This window comes from Chenopodium quinoa, unplaced genomic scaffold (assembly GCF_001683475.1).
Source record: "Chenopodium quinoa cultivar QQ74 unplaced genomic scaffold, ASM168347v1, whole genome shotgun sequence".
NCBI classification, from domain to species: Eukaryota; Viridiplantae; Streptophyta; class Magnoliopsida; order Caryophyllales; family Amaranthaceae; genus Chenopodium; species Chenopodium quinoa.
In genome coordinates this window covers 3,269,965-3,290,569 of record NW_018744113.1, presented here as the reverse complement: position 1 = coordinate 3,290,569, position 20,605 = coordinate 3,269,965, and the positions used below count along the sequence as shown (strand labels likewise).

The 20,605-nt window shown below is 33.1% G+C and overlaps 2 long non-coding RNA genes and 1 pseudogene across 2 annotated transcripts; 2 read left to right on the top strand and 1 right to left on the bottom strand.

Annotated features, from left to right (window-relative positions):
• The first annotated feature begins 3,571 nt into the window (after positions 1-3,571).
• Positions 3,572-5,068, top strand: LOC110692593. The gene is made up of 2 exons (XR_002505491.1): positions 3,572-4,003; positions 4,825-5,068. It is a non-coding gene; the product is annotated as an uncharacterized LOC110692593 (long non-coding RNA).
• Positions 5,069-5,653: 585 nt separating this feature from the next.
• LOC110692592 lies at positions 5,654-7,453 on the bottom strand. Its single transcript, XR_002505490.1, has 3 exons — positions 6,928-7,453; positions 6,675-6,771; positions 5,654-5,832 (listed from the first exon to the last, which is right to left on the bottom strand). It is a non-coding gene; the product is annotated as an uncharacterized LOC110692592 (long non-coding RNA).
• A 10,007-nt stretch (positions 7,454-17,460) lies between these two features.
• Positions 17,461-19,747, top strand: LOC110692448 (annotated as a pseudogene).
• Positions 19,748-20,605: the final 858 nt, after the last annotated feature.

Genomic DNA, 20,605 nt, shown 5'->3' with positions numbered 1-20,605 from the left:
TTTTATGTGGAGGATCTCAGCTGGACGACCTGTTGAGTAGTATCAGGTCAATACGGTCGGGCACTCAAAAGAGTTGGCATGACTAACCTCATACCACCTGTTGGGGGGCTAGTTGAACAGGATAACTCCTACTGAGCTATCTCCTACTCCCAGCTCCACCATATTATGGATAATTTAAAGTCCAAGTCAAATTAATAACTCAACCAAAATCTTAGGCCAACCCTAATGTATCAAATTACACTCAAGTGATTAATTTGACTGCAATAAGAATTTAAAGAAAGCAACAATTTAATCAAGTTTAGCAACTCTAAACCCCACATTCATCAAGTTATTTATTATCCTACCCCTAAAAGAGGAACTACTTAGTATGCATACCCATAATGAACTCTTATAAGAAATTATTTAGTTATGTCGTTCATTTTTAAACAAACTTTTATAGTTATAAAGTCACTAAGCTTAACAATATCCAAGTTAAATTTATGGAGATTCAATAAAAAAAATGACATTAAATCACAATCAATTTAAGCAAGATAGTAGTATAGGATTAAACTACAATAATAGAATGCCATATGCATTAAGCATAAGAATGATAAAGTAAAGCAAGTATCATTAGTGAACAGAAAGAGATGGGGCGATTAAAGAAAGTTAGTAATAGAATTGCTTAAATATATTATTGAATCTTCAAAACATTAATCGCAAATCTTCTAAAATAAATAGGTGCTCAAAACTTAACTAATTAATACCCTAAAAAAGTAAGTAATCTTTGTCTGAACAAAGGCAAGGTTCGAGTGAACTTGGAGGTAGGTTCAACTGAACATCAACTTAGATTTGAGTAAACCACGAGTAGGTTTTTTTAACCTAATCTAGGTTTGGTAATAAAAAGCCTAAGTCCAATGGTTGAAGAAGTGTTCCCATCCCTAGGGTGTAGGTTTGGACCAGGCAAACTTAACTTTTTCTAAGGTTTGATCTTGTCCTCCTCTAAAATACTACAAGGAATTAGACTAAGAGGTTTGGGAAAACGCTAAAGTGGTGTATTTTATATGGAAATTAAGTTATGAGCTATGTTCGCGCAAACCAAGAAGAGGTCGGGTGAACCACCACAAAGCCTTAATTCTATCTCAATCTTGAAAATCCCTATGCATCACCATACGAAGGTATTTGGAATAAATGAGTGCATAAAACAGGAAAAGATTATATAAATATAAATGACGTTCAGAGAATTAGAGAAAGTCCTAATGATAATGGTGCAATAATATATTATAAAATGCTAAATATTCTTAATTTTCTAGCTTATAAGCGATATAATTACGCTCATCAACAACTTTAATTGATAGAGTATGCAAGAAATCAATTTTTTTTTTGTATCATAACGCAATTCGATCAACCACTACAAAAAAAAACGCATCTTTAATTTACCATTAAATTTTTGAAGAACAAATCTCGTTGCCGAAAACTAGCTGTTTGAAATTGGCCATCGTTATTTCGTTCATTGATTATTTTAAATTAACAGTATAATGTTACAGACGGATTGTATATTTTCTTGGAAACCAACAAAACGAAAGTCATATCGGAAACAACCATCATCCATGAACTCTAAATCCTTGTCCTCTTCCCATTCCCAGGCCACCACAAATCCAGGAACCCACAATCCTACAAACACATGTACCGCCACCACCAAAAACCCACGAACCCACATTTATTATTCCACAAACCCACACCTACAAACCCACGAACCCCTACCACAAACCCACACCCACAACCCACGAACCACCACGACCACGAATACCCATGAACCCAATACACCCACAAACACTCAAACACCCACGAACACCCATAACACCCATGAACACCCAACCCACAAACCACCACCACAAGTATTATTGTTGTATGCATGAGTGTTAATTGGTATCATTCTTACATGACAAGGTTAACGTTGCATACATGTTAAACATGTTTTCAAGCTAAGACTTGAAACACTTCAATTCCTCACACTTTTCATTTAATTTCATTCAAACTTTGAATCTTTCTTCAACAAGCTAGTTGTAGGGAATAATTTCAAGCCTTTAAAATCCCACTAGCTCGAACCCCACTGTGATCATACACTAAAGTACGGTGGCGTCCAAAAGGGAAGAAGATAGAGCAAAAGAGTCGCCAACAAGTTTTTAAGGAACTTGTAAACCGTTCATAGGATGAAGGTTACACCCCTTAACGATCCAAGAGATCGTCAACTCCATAAGGTCATGAACCAAATAAGGGTCCGGGGATGAAGGTACAAATCCAACCTAAAAGAGATTGAACATGCCCTAATAATAGGCCTCTACTTTATTCTGATCATATTCATGTGCACTTTTTAATCAACATGCAATCAATAGGATTAACCCTAAACCTGTTTATCTATGTTGGTTGAATATAATGCACAAATAAACTATTATTGGCGATCACTTGAATTATAATCATATTAACTCTAAACAAGATTATTAATTATCTTATTAAGCATGATTACAAGTACCAATTCCCTTTAAACATGCAATAAAAGGTGTGATCAAGCAATAAAGAATAAATAATGTATCAAGCAACATAATAAATAATAATCATGATAATAATAATCATCATAAAATTATAACAATTATAATCACAATCATGTTCATGTTAATATTAAAGCATAATAAAAATAGCAAGATCCTAGGCATGATACTAACAAGATTAATAACAAACCCTAACATGTCACTAAGCATTAAAAATCAAATCTTTAGCCCTAACATGATACTAACACGAGTAAATATTAGGAAGAAAATAAAAGGCATCATATCAATCATATTTAATATTAAAAATACCCTAGACATGATACTAGGAATATCATAATAACATTAGTAACTTCAAGGAAAATAATAAACAAAACAATTAAATTAAATAATTGAAAGAGAGATTTGGGACCAAACCCTCAGAAATTAAAACCTTTCACGTCTAGGGCGAAGGCAACTTCGAATATGGCTAGGTGTATCTAGATCTTGCGAATGCGGAATTTTGTATGAAAAAGCAAGAAAGAATTGAATGCTAAAGAATACTTGAGAATGAGAGAATTGGTGAATTGATAGATGTAGATGATGAATTCGTCAATGAAAACGGAGTTTTGATACGATATTTATAGAGAAAATAAGCCAAAAAAGATAATTTAACAAAACAGAGTCTGAAGATCGCTAAACAGGATTGGCGCCAACCCTGGCTAGCTGGCGCCAATGGCTAGCGCCTAGCGCCAAGGCCTGGGGTTGGACGCCAAACTGGATTTCAACGCGTTTTTGAAAATCTGATAAATTTCCCGTACTGGAAGATAAAATAATATAATTCCTTCGAAAATGCTATTTGATCTTGATTAAAACTCTGAAAAGTCAACAAAGTCAACTTATCAATGCTAATTGAATTAGGAATGAAAAGAACCTTCTAGAAGATTCTAGAAGACCAAAACCATTCCTAATTGCATTAGGAATGATAAATCATATTAGGCCCTCCCCTAGATCATTGGTCCGTACATAAAGCTCAAACCGGGCCCAGTTTAGTAAATTGGCCATAACTTCCTCAATATTTGAAAATTATACCCTACATCCTAGTGTAGGATGGTCTACCTACACCCCCTGATGCTACGCCGTTTTGTAGCTTGCGGGGAGTACTCACAAGCTAATTCATGCTTCAATTCTTTCCTTTTTTTATTTATTTTTTTAATTCCTTGTTTCTTATTATTCAAGCTATGTATATAAATGATTTTAAATCCAATATTTTCTCTCTCCTCAATTGATCAATTTCCATTTTTCTACCTACATTCTCTCTAGTTAATTCATCTTCTTCATTTGATTTTATACTAATTTTGCCGTTTATTTTTCCTACGATTTTGATAATTGTTGTTGATCATCAATGGCTGATTCTTCATCTGCTAATTTCGATCGTGATTACGAAAGTGGGTTTCCGTCTTCTAGAGTTCGATTGATTGATTCGTTTGTTCATCAACAATGTGAGTAATTACAATCATAATTTTGTAATTTTTATCATCAATACATTGTTGTGTTATAATGCTCTGTTTATTTCAACTTAATTTATGTATTATTATTCTTTTCGTTGCTTCAATTTTCAAAATTTGATTATGATTATGATGAACGTTTTTGGATTGTTCATACTTTGTTATGAATATTTCGCTGCTTCAATTTATTTCATTGCTCTATGTTTGAAAATTGCGTGATTTTGTTTGTATGCTTTTATTTATTTATTTATTTTTTGGATCATTTTTATATTTAAAATTAATCAATTATGTGTTATCATTTGTACTTCTTAATTTTTTTATGTCATATATGATTATTTGTTTTTACCATTTTTTCTTGATAATATTATGTGTCAAAATTTTCCACATTGATCATGTGCAATTTTGCTATTGAACATTGTATTTGTTAATTATTGTTCATTTTTGAAACATGTTATGTTCATTTATAATTGTATATTAAAACTTTGTGCAATGAGAAAAAAAACTGATATTTCATATCTTGCTAAGGTTTTGATCTTATCTGTTTATTTAAGTGTTTGAAATTGAACATTTATATATTTTAATATGATCATTTAACTTTTATTTGAAGGCGAAGGATTTAGTGTTTAAAGGATTTAATATGATCATTTTTTGAAACTTGTTATGTTCATTTATAATTGTATATTAAAACTTTGTGTAGTGGGAAAAAAGCTGATATTTCATATCTTGCTAAAGTTTTGTTTTTCTTATCTGTTTATTTAAGTGTTTGTAATTGAACATTTATATATTTTAATATGATCATTTAATTTGTTTTGCAGTCGAAGGATTTAAATATTCCTATAAATAAAAGTGTTGCTGGTGTTTCTGCTGCTCAAGCTCAATGTAATGTTCCTATAAATAAAGGTGGTGCTGGTGTTAAAAATGATGCTCAAGTTAATCCAAGAGTACTAATGCGTCTACAAAATCTCAAACTAGATATTTTGTTCCACCCGTAGTTCTTGGCATTGTTCCAACTTCAACTCAGGATTGTTCAAACTTCAATCCAGAAATGTTTAAACCCCATTCCAGAAATGTTCAATCGACAAATGTTTAAGTTATTCCTCCCACGGTTCCAATAAATGATCAAGGTGCTCTTGTTCAAAGTTCGTCAAGTGTTAAAGACATAAGAATTTGTTTCTATATAATACCTTTTTTAGTATATTGTTTTTTTTTAAAATTCAACATATGTAAATGATTATTTATCAATTTGAAAATGAACAAAAGTAAAGAACCAACAACCAATTCATAAAACCTAAAAATTATATATTTTTTTTCATACAAATAAAGATTAAAATGAAATATCAATTCCAATAATTTTTTTAACAAATAAAATCTATAAGTCTATTTTCCTCCAAAAAAAATCATCTATAAAACTATATACTTCCTTCGTTTTCTTTTACTTGCAACACACCTTTTAGGCACGCAATTTTAGGAGATGATTAGTGAGGGTAAACGAGCTATTTTATCAATATAATTTTTACACGAAGATTAGAATAGGGTTAAGTATCATTTGTAAAAATTATAATGAATAATTTATCCGTTTACATTACATAAACCCGACCTCAAAACACGTGCCACAAGGCTGTGTTGCAAGTAAAAAGAAACGGAGGAAGTATAAGATATGATCATATACACATTCATTAATGAACATATACACTTTCATAAATGAACATATAACATGTACTATTCATTTGCAAACTTCCTTGCTTATCTTCTATTTAACCTATATTTAGTGTTTTTCTTCAAATAACATCAGTTCCGCATCCTTGCTTCCTAATTTGGTTCACCTGTTGAACAAAATGAATTAACAAATGTTAATTATTATATACACTACTTTATAAATGAACAATATATCTTACATTATTGTACATTTATCACTTTTACACTATTTGGTTTCAAATCACAAATCTAACTCTCATTAAGTTTAGTAGTGAATGTTTCTATATGCTTCATAATGTATACTCCGCAGTTTGTATAATCAGCGTTGTTAAGCCATTTTATCTTCTCCAAAACAACTACGTATTCTTCAATTCCATGTGCAAATTTATATCAAATATGTAACTTTGGACATCACTACAATATAGCTAGATTAGTTGTAAGATATTAGTTTTAATGCATACAAATGAACATTATCAATAGTATACATGAGGATAATGTATAAAAGAAATGAACATTCGTTATTTAGGCATATAAATATATATGTAAACTGAAATGAACCAATATTAACATATATTTTAAAATGAACATTACTTTATATGTAAATGAACATTATGAATTTCATAAATGATCAAAAGATTTGATAGAATAAATAAGTCAGTTTCTCAACTCAAATGAATGATTATTTATGCATTTCATAAATGTGCATAACATATCATAAAAATGAACATAATTTATTTAGGCATATAAAGTCAAATATAAACTCAAATAAATTCAAATATACAAATGAACATTTATAATTCTATATATGTTCGTATATTAACTCGGAATCGTAGAAATGTTAACATCTATACCATAAGACTTTTTAATATCTTTTAAAAGTTCTAGATCTACAACTTGAGACTTTTGTTCGTTGTTTTTTTTTTAAAATTTTTCTACTCTTGTTTAAATAGGTTTTTGAAATAATACTTACGTTTCTTCAGACTATGCCTTGTTATGTTCAACGAACAGGATTCTTCTCTGAATCCTCATTCTCTTTATCTCTCTAATTCGAAATATATTTTTCGGTTCTGTAAAAAAAAAACACAAAACATAGTAGATTTTAATGATTTTTGCATAAAATAGTTCTAATCAAGTTAGATTATGTTTCTGAACATGTAATTTCAAAATGAAATACGTAGTAGAAAAAATAGGTTCATACAAAATTTTTTAGTAAAATTACTTACTCTTTCTGTGAATGTTGTTGCGATTGTTGAATTTCTTCGCAAATGTAGACATTTGAAGGAATTTAGCAATATTTTGAAGCAATTTCGTAGTATTTTGAAGCAATTTCGTAGTATTTTGAAGCAATTTTGGTTCATATTTTCTGGTTTTGATGAGAGAGAAAGTCTAGAGAAATGAAGAAGAAGGTTTTAGAGAGAATGGTGGGTAGTTACAGTAGGTTAGTGGGTTATGGGATGTGGGTAACATGATAAACGCATCATTTAGAGGGGGGTGTAGGTATCCCTACCTACACTAGGGTCTAGTGTATACCAATTAAATTTTCCGCAGCTTTTTATTTAGCTCCTTTGGGTTTTGTTAAGAGTTTTATTTTGGTTAGGATTAGTTTTTCCTAAGCTTATAATTAAGATAAGATTCTTAAATCCTTATAAAAGGTGGAGTACGTAGCTTTTTAGGGGAGGCAAATTTCTTAGGTGTTATTAGCTTAGTTTTAATTCTTTTATTAGTATTAGTTTTAGTTTAGTTTTCTTTTTCTCTTTCTCCCTCTAACTTTTCTTTGTCTCTCCTCTTAATTAAATTCTTAGTATTACTTTCTCTCTTATTTCTCTCTCTACAATTCTTGGTTTAATTCCACCCTTTATTTAATCTCTTCCCTTGATCATGTCTTGTTTTATTACTTTGATTAGTTTAGTTTTAATTATGTGTGAGTAGTTCTATTTCTAGGGCTTATGGGGATCTAATAAATAATATTGATTCAAGATTCGAGAGATGAGAATTAATGTTTAGGTCTAGTTTCAATAGGAAGATTAATTTATAAATGGTTAAGTCGAGATTCGAGAGATGAGATTTAATACCGGTAGATTAATTCTGTGATTGTAATACGTAGCGAAAGCCCTTTACAATCTGGTTAATTGATGCATTGATGATTGACTATTATTGATTATTGATATTGCATGATAATTTCCTATTGAATTGTTTTAATGTTTTACAATTGCGGCTTGTAAAAGTATAGCAATATTAAATTGATGAATCGAGCAGATGTTAATTTGATATTAAAGGCTATTTTCAATAAGAACTTAGATCTAGTAAATTGCGAGAGCCTGTTAGATCTATGTTGATTAATAAATTGCGAGAGCCTGTTAATCATGTTATTTATGCAATATCAATGATTGATTACTATGTTTTACCCTGGAGTATTATTTATTGGTGAACCTATGCCCTAGATCCTTTTATATATTGTTTTTTCCCCTATTCCTTTTCCTTGTAGTTTAGTTTCATACTCAAATATAAATATTGGTTACTTAGATAATTTAGATTATAATAATTAATTAGGAGTAAAAAGACTTGTTTCCCTGTGAAGATCGACCCTACTTCCCTATCTACTTTAGTTAGAGGATTTAGGTATTTACTTTTGATTAGGGGATACGACTTTACCCTGTCACATATGCACAACAAAAGGTCCTCATTGGAAAGACCATCCGAAATGAGTCAAAAACATAAGATTTGTTACACTTAGGAAATTTGAGAAATATCTTTCACAACTAGAATTGAAATTATACTGCGAAAACAAACTAGCATTTAGCAAACAGAGCCAGCGCCTGTGAGATGGCTCTGTCGCCTGGCGACAAGCTTGTCGTCTTGCGACAGGGTCATCTCCTGGCGCCCTGGCGCCAATCTCTGTTGTATGGCGCCAAGTTCTTCCAATACCGAGCCAGAACTCTGCCTTCTTATTTTTACTAGTTCTAGCACTGTTTGCTTGATTCTACTTCCTGATAGATTTTTTCTCTCTTTTCTTAACCCATATGTGTTCTACATATGGCTATAACCCTCTGGGGTTTCACGCTCCATCTACCCAATTGATTGGGCAACGACGGGTACATCCGAGTTTGTGAATCCACCAAACCGTGGAAGCAAGTTTAACTTGCGGGGTCCCATCCATATGCGCCAACCCTTCCAAAGGTAAGGCTTCCGCGCGATGCATCCGGACTCATAACCATGGACCCTCTTTGACTAACCCTTATCCTTGAACTTTAGAGAACTAGAGCCATGGTTAGGTTGCAAACTCATTGCATCATATTGTGACTACTTGACTACTTGTGCATCTTTTACTTGTGCATACTTCTTATGTGATTAAACTAACCGTTTGGTTTGACTTGTGATCATAAATATGCTTAAATAAACTAGGAAAATTTGTTAATTACTACCTCAAAAAGGGGTCCTTTGTGAATTACTACCCCTAAAAAATAAAGTTGTTAATTACTACCCTTAAAACAGATTAATTCTAGTAACTACTACATGTTTTCTTAATCAACCTACTTAAACTCTTAATGACATCATTATTTGTCTAAATTTTAATTAATAGCTTTTTAACCTTAATTAATCAGATAAACCCTTACACCACCTACCCACCACCTCCGTCAACCCTCCTTTACCACCTCTGGCGGCTCCCCCAATACGAAATCCACTCTCTCTTTGCCATCCATCAAAAAACTCACTTCCACCGCGAAACCCACTGCAATTAACGCCCCTTCCTTTGCCCCAAACCTTAAAACCCACCCCTCCCCTTTCCTCAACCCTGATTACCGACTCTTCCCTTCTTCTAGCCCCCGAAAATAACCCATTCATGGGATAGGGATTTGTTTTGTTGTGGGAAATGGGAGGGATGATGGGTTTTGTGGTGATGGAAAGTGAGGGGGTGGGTATTGTGTGTCGGGGAAGCGAAATAGAGGTGGAAATCGTGATGGGGGAACAAGAAGAGGGTGAATTTTGTGGTGGTGGAACGTGAGGGTGGGTTTTGTGGTGGGGGATTGAGCGCAGGGAGTGAGTTTCATGGTGGAGGAGCTGTCGGAGGTGGTAAGGGGCCAAAGAGGGGCCGCCGGAGGTGGTGCAACGGTGAGGGGAAGGTGGTGCTAGGGTTTATCTAATTAATTAAGGTTTTAGAGCTACTAATTAGAATTTAGATGAATAATGATATCATTAAGAGGTTAAGTAAGCGGATTAGTAAAAAAGTTAGTAGTTGCTCTAATAAATCAATTTTAGGGTAGTAATTAATAACATTTTTTTTAGGGGTAGTAATTCACAAAGACCCTTTTTTTGAGGTAGTAATTAAAATTTTTTCCAATAAACTAACCAATGACTAAAGGACTTTGCTTAATTAATTAATTAATTCGAGCTAATGAATATGTCTAGAATCGAGTCATAGTTGCTTTAAGTCAACCCGAAATTTTATTCCCGTACACTGCACAAGCGTCAATTTGTTTTGGTCATAGCCGGAGTTCTAGGAAGAACTACGAGTTGTACAACCCATGAATCTGTAGCCCCAAGTTTTATCTTTAATTTGGCGTTGGTTTCGTCTTAATCAGAGTCACAGATCAAAAGTTAGAATTAAAATACTACAGTCTGTCCAGTTTAGTGCACATACGTGAGGTCTTAACTTAGTCTTTGCTTGAGTCTAGTCACATAGTCTAGCCACACGGTCATGATACAAGTCATATCATGTCACCTACACTCACTAGTCTTAGCACACACTTTGTGAATATGTCACCATGACCATGCATGTCTTAGGTTCATGCATATGTCGTTTTTCCGTCATATGAGTTGAGGGTCCATTCCATTTCTATTCTCTTCCCATCTATTGCATGTTGAATAGAGCTTGAGTCAAAATAATAAAAAAATCACCCCTAAATTCCCTTTCCACAGCACTTGGTCAAGGAGAGAAGAGCGATTAATCAAGAACAACACCTTCGTTCAAGTTCAACCTTTTGATAAACCAGTCAGTCGGAAAAGAAAAGCTAAGAAGATAATGGCAAGTCAAGTAGAAGTCAATGAACTTAGGAAGGACGTGGCTAACATGAGTGAGGTGATGAAGGCTTTGACCCTTCAAATTAATGACCCTGCGAGGCAACAACAAATCGAGCTCATGCAAGAAAGCTTGAGCAAACTCTCTAATGACTATAGATTCCAGGGCATTAGCTCACAAGGGGTCTCAGTGGACAAGGAGCTTCTTCCGCAGAATTTTAATGCCAATGACATCCCTAAGTTTAAGCCAACTGAAAATCCTTATTTCCACTTAAGAGCTTTTGAAACTATAATGAACATTAAAGGAATTGATAAGAATATTTTTCACACTTTGTTCTCACTACATCTTGAAACTGTTTGTCAACATTGGTTCTTTTCTCTTGATAAAAAGAAGACCTCTACTTGGGACGGAATAGTATACGCTTTCATTGATAGATATAAGTGCAACATTCAAGTTGGAACAGACTATAGACAACTTGAGATACTAAGGCAAAAAGAAAACGAAGGATTCACTTCTTTCTTTAACAAGTGGAAGGAAACTTCCGCTAATATGATCGAAGCCCCTACTGAAAAGAAGTCTGTAAGGTTTTTCATCAAGAACCTACAAGAAAAGTATTCAAAGCACTTGAAATATCAACACAACATGAATACTTTCAAAGCCGTCTATGACATAGGTATTGAAATCGAAGATGACCTTGCGAAGTAAAAAGCTGCTAACAATAGTAACAACAGTGGTTGGAAAGGAAAGAAGAACAATAATCCTTCTTCTTGTGAAAACACCTACTCTAGTAACAATGTTAGTACCTTTGACCATAACGATGTCTTAGCCATGGATAATCAAGGATCTAAGAAGAAACCCAAAAGAGAGCTCACACCCATTGGAATGATCTATGATGTTGCTTTCGATCATCTCTATGGTCGAGGATTAATCAAACCTATTAGCCCTACTGAAGATCTAACGCCAGAAAAGTGATCTTCAAGATGGAATCCCGACTCTTACTGCAAGTACCATCAAGGAAATGGTCATACCACGGATGAATGTTACAGATTTCAAAATCTCATTCAAGATCTCATAGAAGCAAACAAGATCCCGTTACCTTTAGCTAGCAAGAAGACTGGGTGATGATAAAGCAAATGACACAAGGCGAGCTTCAATGACAAGATTTCGTGACCTCTTTTTCGATTTCTTTTATTTATCCTTTCCCTAATAAGTCTAGCATAGGCACCTTTCATTTTTCCTTAGATTTTATTTTGTAGAACTTTTCTTTTTTTTTTCCTTTTAATAAAAAGAGCATTTCTTTCCTTGCATATGATCATTGCATTGCATAAAAAAAATATTCCATGTCGAACTAAGCACAAGGTATACCCATGATTAGAGGCAGCCCTTGTAGCCTATCATATCATCTTCACCTTCAAAAATACAATCACTCTTTTGATAAATCACTTTGAGCCTCGTCTAACGATAGACCTTTCATTTTTTCAACCCACATCTACCTAACCTCGGGATGGGATGGTGTGTAACTTATGCATTTGTCAAAGAACAAAAGCTTGAGTGATTCAAAAGATTAAAATAGCAAAAATAAGCAAATAATAATAAAAGCGTGCAAAAGGGCAAGTGTTCCAATGTCTTTGATATGAAAATATCTTTGATAAGAACACGCCTCGGATTGCATCTCTTATCGAGTGCTCGGTACCGTGCCTGAGAAACATAAATGCCAAGTGAGTGATAGACCGCATGATTGGGATTGCCCACACTTATAAAAAAAAAAGAATCGAATAAAAAATAAAAAAATGCAAAAGCAAGAAAGAGAGTAAAATATACACAAAAAAGAAAGAGAGCTAAAAAAGAGTTAAAAGCCTCAAGCATACAAATACTAAGATTCAAAAGCAAGGTTAATTGGTTGCACACCTTGGAGGCTTATCTAGGGTTTTGAGCCTTTATCCCCTTCTTTCTCTAACCTTTAGCCTAACCACGTTACAATCCTTAAAATACCTTTTTGAGGTATACGCACACTTGTGTGAGGTTCGGCTAGAGCTACGTTTGGCTTGATTCCTAATGGATACGTAGGAAACCTCACATTGGGGTGCGGCCGTAATAAAATTGCATTCATATTCACATCCACACACTCACACCATGATCATATCAAGGGATCTCTGATCTCATCCCTATTTATTTAGAGCTAGACTTGGGGGCTTGATCCCTACATCATTAGCTTACCTAGCCTTAGAGTCACCACAATTTGACTCTTCTCAAAATATTATCCATACACTTAACCTTTGCAGCCTAGCTTTAGTGTCACTTTCACACACATCACAAACACATGACCAAATTATACTTCCTTTAGGAACCCTTTGTCATGAAATCTTGATACAACGTTGAAGCATACCTTGTCATATCAACATCACTCATCAATCATAATCATCATTACATCACAAAGTATGAAGTACTTAGCCTCCATGCCTAAGTTACTTAAATACTTTCATTATTGAGTCAACAATTTAGATAGCTTAAAATGAATTAATCCTTGCACTTTGAGAGACAGCATCAAACGCATATATTTGACTAAGCTCATTCAACATGCACCCCCAAACACTTCTTCCTTTTTGCGTCTTTCTTTTTCGGGATAAAGTTGGTACCCTCCACAAAAATGACGGAATTTTTTTTTTCGAGTCAATGCACACACGAATCACACATAGTGAGTCATCATTAAGTCAAGTTTACACCTTGAGTCATGTTAAGTCACATGTGTTTGAAACATATTAAGTCTTAATGAGTTAAGCAACATTAAACCTTAGGTTAACCCTAAAGAAAGATAAGCAAAGTCCTATAGTCCAAATATAAGTGTAGTTACATTCCAGTGAGCAAGAAAATTCCCGAATTTTTTTGAAAAACCGCGAATATAAACCTGATACCAGCGCCAGACGACAAGGCGGTCGCCTGACAACAACATCTGTCGTTTGGCGACAGAGCGAGATCGCGGCGACAGAAGTTCTGGCATGCGCCAGTGCAGCGACAAGATACATGGCCCCCATATTAAATTATGCGGACCTCATACAACAATTTTGGGTTCCTTGGTATGCCAGTTAGCCCCTATAAGCAAATTGACATGATTAGTAGTCGGCTCGATTACAATCACATTAAGTGACTAACCTGACGACGATCGTCTCACTTAGCTTAAGCGCCTAAACATTGGCTCATTACAAGCACCAAGGCATCAGTTCAAAAGCAAGCACATCACTTATACGACAAATTTTCCAAGATTGGATTGTCATCTCAAACTGACAATATTTCCAAGTGTGGATTGTCGCGTATCTTCTTCAACGACAATTTTTCCAAGATTGGATTGTCACCTCTGGCAAAGTTTCCAAGCGTGGATTGTCGTACTCCTTCTCTGTTTGGAAAATATTTTCATCTTCAGATTGTCATATATTCATAGAATCCTTGGCAATTTTTCCGAGATCGGATTTTCATACACCCAGTTCCCTATGGCAAAATTTTCCAAAGGATTGTCGTAGGTCTCTATTCATCTTAATATTTCGGCAAAGGTTCCTTAACGTGGATTGTCATTCATTTCAGTAAGTGTCAAATTTTCCCGAACTGGATTGTCGATCGACTCTTTTTCACAAATGTTCCAAGACACGGATTGTCAATTGTGCAATATTTTCCTAAAAGGACTGTCGCATAGCATTGGAAAATTTCCAAGGTGGATTGCTTTCAAGAGTTACATTCCAAGATGTGGATTGTCGATCGAAGCATTGGCAACTTTTCCCAAAAATTAGATTTAGGAAAAATTTCCGAGATACTGATTGTCGCTTCATCGTGGCAACATTTCCATGGATGGATTGTTACGAAGCATTGACAACTTTCCCTAAATCGGATTGTCGTACATCATTCAAGAGTTGTGTTGACAACTGTTCCTAAAGAAAAAGAGGATTGTCATCACCCAAAGAATTAACAGCAGCGAAACTGAGGATCGTTACAAGCAGAATGGTCTTCGATGACATTCCCTAGGATGAGGCAGATCGTCACAACAAATACAGCAACAAAATCGGTTACTCTAGAGACGTGTGCTCGACGGTGCAAGATACGCGTTTCTTAACTCTCATATCTGTTTTAACTAACACTAGTTTGCAGGTATCAACGTTACAAGAATGATTTAGGATCGCAGAACGTTCTGAATCATTCTCCGTCCCAATCATTACTTTGACTTTTGTTTTCGAAACTTAAGTTTCTCCAAACTCAATCAAAGTGGGGGCTTCTTTAGACACCCAAATGTGTCTCCCCAAAACCAAACCTAGTGTTGAATACCTTTCACAGCCTTTGATAATCGAACGAAGTGAAAGTGTGAAAAGTCTAGTGATGCGGTTATTTTTATTTAAATTCCTTCTTTCTATTTTTGAAAATATTTCTTTTCGTACTCTATTTATGAAAATGTCCCGTTCAGTTTAGTTTGGTCCATGATAAGGGTCCAATATTTGTGTAGTTGAATGGGGTTTGAAAAGACCTTTCCAACGATATATTATAAGCCCAATTCCGATGAATAATGAGGAAGTTATGGCCGAAATACTAAATTGGGCCCAAACCGGATTTTACCTACGACCCAAAGATCATGTGGAGGGTCCAAAGGTTTAATCCTATTTCTAAACTAATTAGGATTAATAAAAGCTTCTATAAGTTTCTAAAAATCTTAATTATCCTTTTTTGAAAAGATAAGATCAAAGAATTTGAATTTGAATAAACTTTCCTTTTTTAAGTCCTAATCCTATTCAAATTTAAAGATGTTCAAAGACAGTCAGATTTAATTTTTGTGCCTCATAATCTTTATTAAAATACTCTATGGTTTGATAGATCTTGAAATTATCTTTCCAATGATATATTATAATATTAATTTCGAGCTATAACGAAAAAGATATGAAAGAAATACGAAACTCTATCCAAAACTAACACCCTTCCACTATTTCGGCCATATATTTTTATCTACAAAATATTTTAATCAGATTCTAATTGGGTTGGAAATAATATTTAAAGAGCTTTCCAACGACATATTATATGCCTTATTTGGATTTCTGGATCAAAAGATATGATAAAAACAAAATCCGCAAAAAACTGTCTAGGTGCCAAACGACAAGCCTGTCGCCTGGCGATGCACTTGTCGCCTGACGAAAGGATGTGTTTTACTCCTTTTGAAAGTCTAAATATTTCATATCGGATTCCTAGTATCATGTTAGGATGTTATTATTGCTTTCTAGAATCATGTTTAGGTTGCCTTTTATTCTTTCTAATAGCATGTTAGTATCATTTTAAGGGCTAAAGCTTTGATCTTTATTGTTAATGACATGATAGGGTTTGTTATTAATCATGTTAGTATCATGCCTAGGATCTTATTATTATTATTATTATTAAGCTTTAATTTTAATGTGATAAATATTATGGCTGTTATGATTGTTATAATTTGTTATTATCATGTTGCTTGATATATATTATTGTTATTGCTTGATCACGCCTTTAATGAGGTTTAAAGGGAATTTGTACATGAAATCACGCTTAATAAGATAATTAATAATTTGGTTTAGGCTAATATGATTTTACTTCAAGTGATCGCCAATAATATATTTATTTGTGCATTAATATTCAAGCAACATAGATTAATTAGGTTTAGGGTTAACCTAATGATTGCATGTTAGTCATAAAGCACACATGAATAGGAGCAGAATAAAGTAGAGGCCTATTTTATAGGGCGGGTTCTTTCTCTTTTAGATTGGATTCGTACCCTCATCCCCGAACACCAGTCATGGTTCCAGACCTATTGGAGTTGACGATCTCATGGATCGTTAAGGGGGTGTAACCTTCACCCTGTGAACGGTTTACAAGTTCCTAAAACTTGTTGGCGACTATTTTTCTCTAGTTGCCTTCCCTTTGGACGCCACCATGCTTAAGTGTATGATCACAGTGGGGTTCAAGTTTGGGATAATGCTTGAAATATTCCCTATAAACCCTAATTTTTTGAATTGAGCAAAAACCCCCCAAATTGATTACCCAAACCCTAATTAAACTACTTAATTAAGTACGTTGTAGGTTATATTGTAGCAATTATAACCTAATTTGTGAAATTTTTGTATTTGAAATCAAATTTCAAGATGAAATTGGAAGGAAATCATGGGAAGAAAGAGGGAAATCGAGGGAAAACAAAAGTGTGGGCCCATAATGACGTCATGTCACACAAAAGGTGGGAATTTGAAAATTTTTGGAAAAAACTAGGTGGTAAAATTAAAAAAAAAAACTTGAGGTGGTATTTTCAATTTTGGCAACAATAGTTGGTGGTAATTATCAAATTTTCCTTCTATTAATTCACATTTACATATAAATACAAGTATTAAATTGTATAGAATAACAACAAAATAAATCCAATAGAAGTTATTTTAGTAATTCTATTCTAATTTACCCATAATATAAAAGTTAACAAGACTTTTAAAGCGTCTAATATAAAAATAAAATTATTTAAAGTACCACCCGGAGCAAAGCCCGGGTCACATGCTAGTTGATGATTACTAGGAGGATTTGGTGCCTTTTTACCTATGCACCTTTTCATTTTTTATTTAATTTAATTAATCGTGAAAAAAAATATTAATCAAATACTACTTTCATACATTTTATTTTATTTCAAATTGATGTCCTATCATTACAATACTACTAAAAGATTAAAGAATTGTTAATGCTAATTTAATTTGTATAAGTTATTTAGGCTTTATAAAACTGTCAAGGACGAAAAATGAAATCAATAAACATACCATTTTACTATATTGAATTTGTATTAAATTTAGAAATTTTTTTCAGTTTGTTTAGTTTTTTGCACCTCCTAGCAAATTATATGTTGTAGATCTTATGACGCCAATTTGTCAAATATTAATAAGAACGCATGTCAATGCGCTTCCTCCAATAGTACCCAAATCATAAAAAAAAAAATAAAATAAAAAATAAAAAAATAAAAAAAATTACAAAAACTAATTGTCATATTATTTAAATTAAATTAAATATAGGAACACTTTTTTTTTGTTTTATTACTTTTTAGCATGTCCTAGTAAGTTGTATTCTATACATCATATAATATCAAAATTACATGAGAAATCCAATATTATTAACACCACATGCCAATGCGCTCTCACCAAAAGTACAAAAATCATCATGTAAATGTAGTCTTAATTGTCATATTACAACACAACCCTCTATATATACCCTAAATCACTTTGGAGGGATAATCCTAAACACACTATTTAGTCCCAAATTATTCCCTCAAGTGAAAAAAATATACTCACCCCAAAGTCCAATCTTTTCCTTTGAATATACACCTTCTTTTGCAAATCAAAACAATTAAAAATAAAACAAAAACAAACATATGGAAGAAATCTTTGTCCTAGTAGTGGGCGCAGGTCCTGCGGGACTTGGCATTGCTGCATGCTTAACAAAAAAATCTATTCCCTACATTGTTCTTGAAAAGGTAGATTGTTATGCTTCTCTTTGGAAGAAACGCGCATATGATCGATGCTATCTTCATCTAGCAAAAGAATTTTGCTCATTACCCCATAAGCCCCATGCACCACCAGCCAAGAAATATATGAGTAAGAATTATTTCATAGAGTACATTGATGATTATATCATCGAGTTTGATATTAGGCCACGATACTTTCACTCTGTTGAATCAGCATCGTTTGATGCAGCCAAGAGAAAATGGCTGGTTGAAGCTAAGGACACTTGTGTGAAAACATCTAAATTTTTCGTCGCGAGTTTTTTTGGTAGTCGCAACAGGTGAAAATGGCAAGGGTTACATCCCTAATATCCCCAGTTTGAAGGATTTTAAGGGAGATATAATGCACTCTAGTGAATATAAGTCTGCTCGTGAGTTTCAAGACAAAGATGTATTGGTCGTTGGTTGTGGAAACTCTGGGATGGAAATTAGTTATGATTTGTGTAATTCAGGAGCCAACACTTCAATTATTATTAGAAATCCGATTAGTTTTTTATCACATTTTTTATCTTGTAAATATAGCAAACACAAATAAACTGTACTTACATTTTTTTTTTTATTATTGGTTGGTTTATATATAGGTTCATGTGGTTGCAAGAGAAATGATCTTTGTAGAGATGCACTTGCTAAAGTACTTTAGTTTATCAATAGTCGATGCTCTAGTCACTCTTTCTAGCAACTTGAAATATGGAAATTTATCAAAGTATGGAATCTATCGACTAAATGAAGGCCCTTTTTTACTTAAAGCAACAAAGGGAAGAATCCCTGTTATTGATGTTGGAACTATTGGAAAAATTCAATATGGAGAAATTAAGGTAAAATACTCATAATTATTTATTCATTAATAAATTTTGTCTATTAATTTTTTTTTCACCCCTCGGTTTTTTTTTTCCATTGTATATATGGGGACAAAATGGACAATCCTAAATAACATTATTAAGATAAATTACCAAGTACCATGAATACCTCCATTAAAAAAGTATCATCCATTAAATCTATCGTTTGTTACTTGTATTTTATTTGCAAATTTCTTACCTGTTTTATTATTATTTGTGAAACTTATAGGTTTTACCAGGAATTGAGAAAATTAATAAGAGCAAAGTCATATTTGAAGATAAAGTTGAATTAAGCTTTGATGCAATAATATTTGCAACCGGATTCAAAAGCACAGCTTGTGAATGGCTTAAGGTATTATATATTTATGTAACATAAGAAATAATCCAATCTTAGTTTATTAAACTAAAATTATTCTCATGGTTAACCATAACAAAAATTATAACATATTATTAACATAGACACTAATGAAATTGATTTATTTTGTTAGGATTATGATTTTATACTAAAGAACGATGGATTTCTGAAGAATTGCTTCCCAAATCATTGGAAAGGAAAGAATAAATTGTATTGTGTTGGCTTATCTAGAATGGGACTACAAGGTGTTTCAAAGGACGCCATAGCAATTGCCAACGATATTGAGACGGTTTTAAGAACTATGCTTCGTTAAGAAATTTAAGTTATTACATGAATATTTTTTTTCTCTACTTTGCTCTTTAAGCTGCTACGTATGTTGTAGCGTCGTTCACATACATTTGATTTTGTATAGTCTTAGTCATGCTTCTATGTACAAAGTTTCAAATCTAAAATACATGTTGATATCAGATATTTTAGAATCTCTAAATTAATACATTTTGCTATTAAATATTCATTGTCTAACTTATGCTTTTAGAATTATTATTATTGTTAAAAGGATGAAGCTCAAGAGATTAATTACACTAAAGTATGAGCCACCTTCTTAATAATATTTTAAATACAAAAAGGGATGTAGGGACAGGGGCGAACCCACCTTTAGTCATAGTGGGTCCGGTGACACAGTATTTTTTTTTAAAAATAAAAAATCAAAGAGACCCCTTATTATAGATAGGTGGTCTCTTTGATGCTGCTATTGGTAAAAACAAACAATATCAAAGAGACCTCTTATTAAGATAGGCGATCTCTTTAATGCTGCTATTGCTACAAAAGACTTGCTGTGGTTTTTTTTAAATATTAAAGAGACCTGTTATTTATATAAGAGGTCTCTTTGATGCTGCTATTGCATTTCGCAATTTTTTTGCGCTACTTTTTTTTTCATTAAAGAGACCAGTTATATTTAATAACTGGTCTCTTAAGTTATCTCACTTTTTTTTGTATAATTTTTAATAATTTTTTTCCCTTTTTATATCTTATATTTGTACAACCAATTTTTATATTTCCCCATAAAGCTTATCAATTAATGAAAAAATCATAAAGTTAATTCAATATAATAATTTTATTGTACCATTTGTTTATAACATGTTATTTGTAGTATTTTCGACTTGTAAAATTG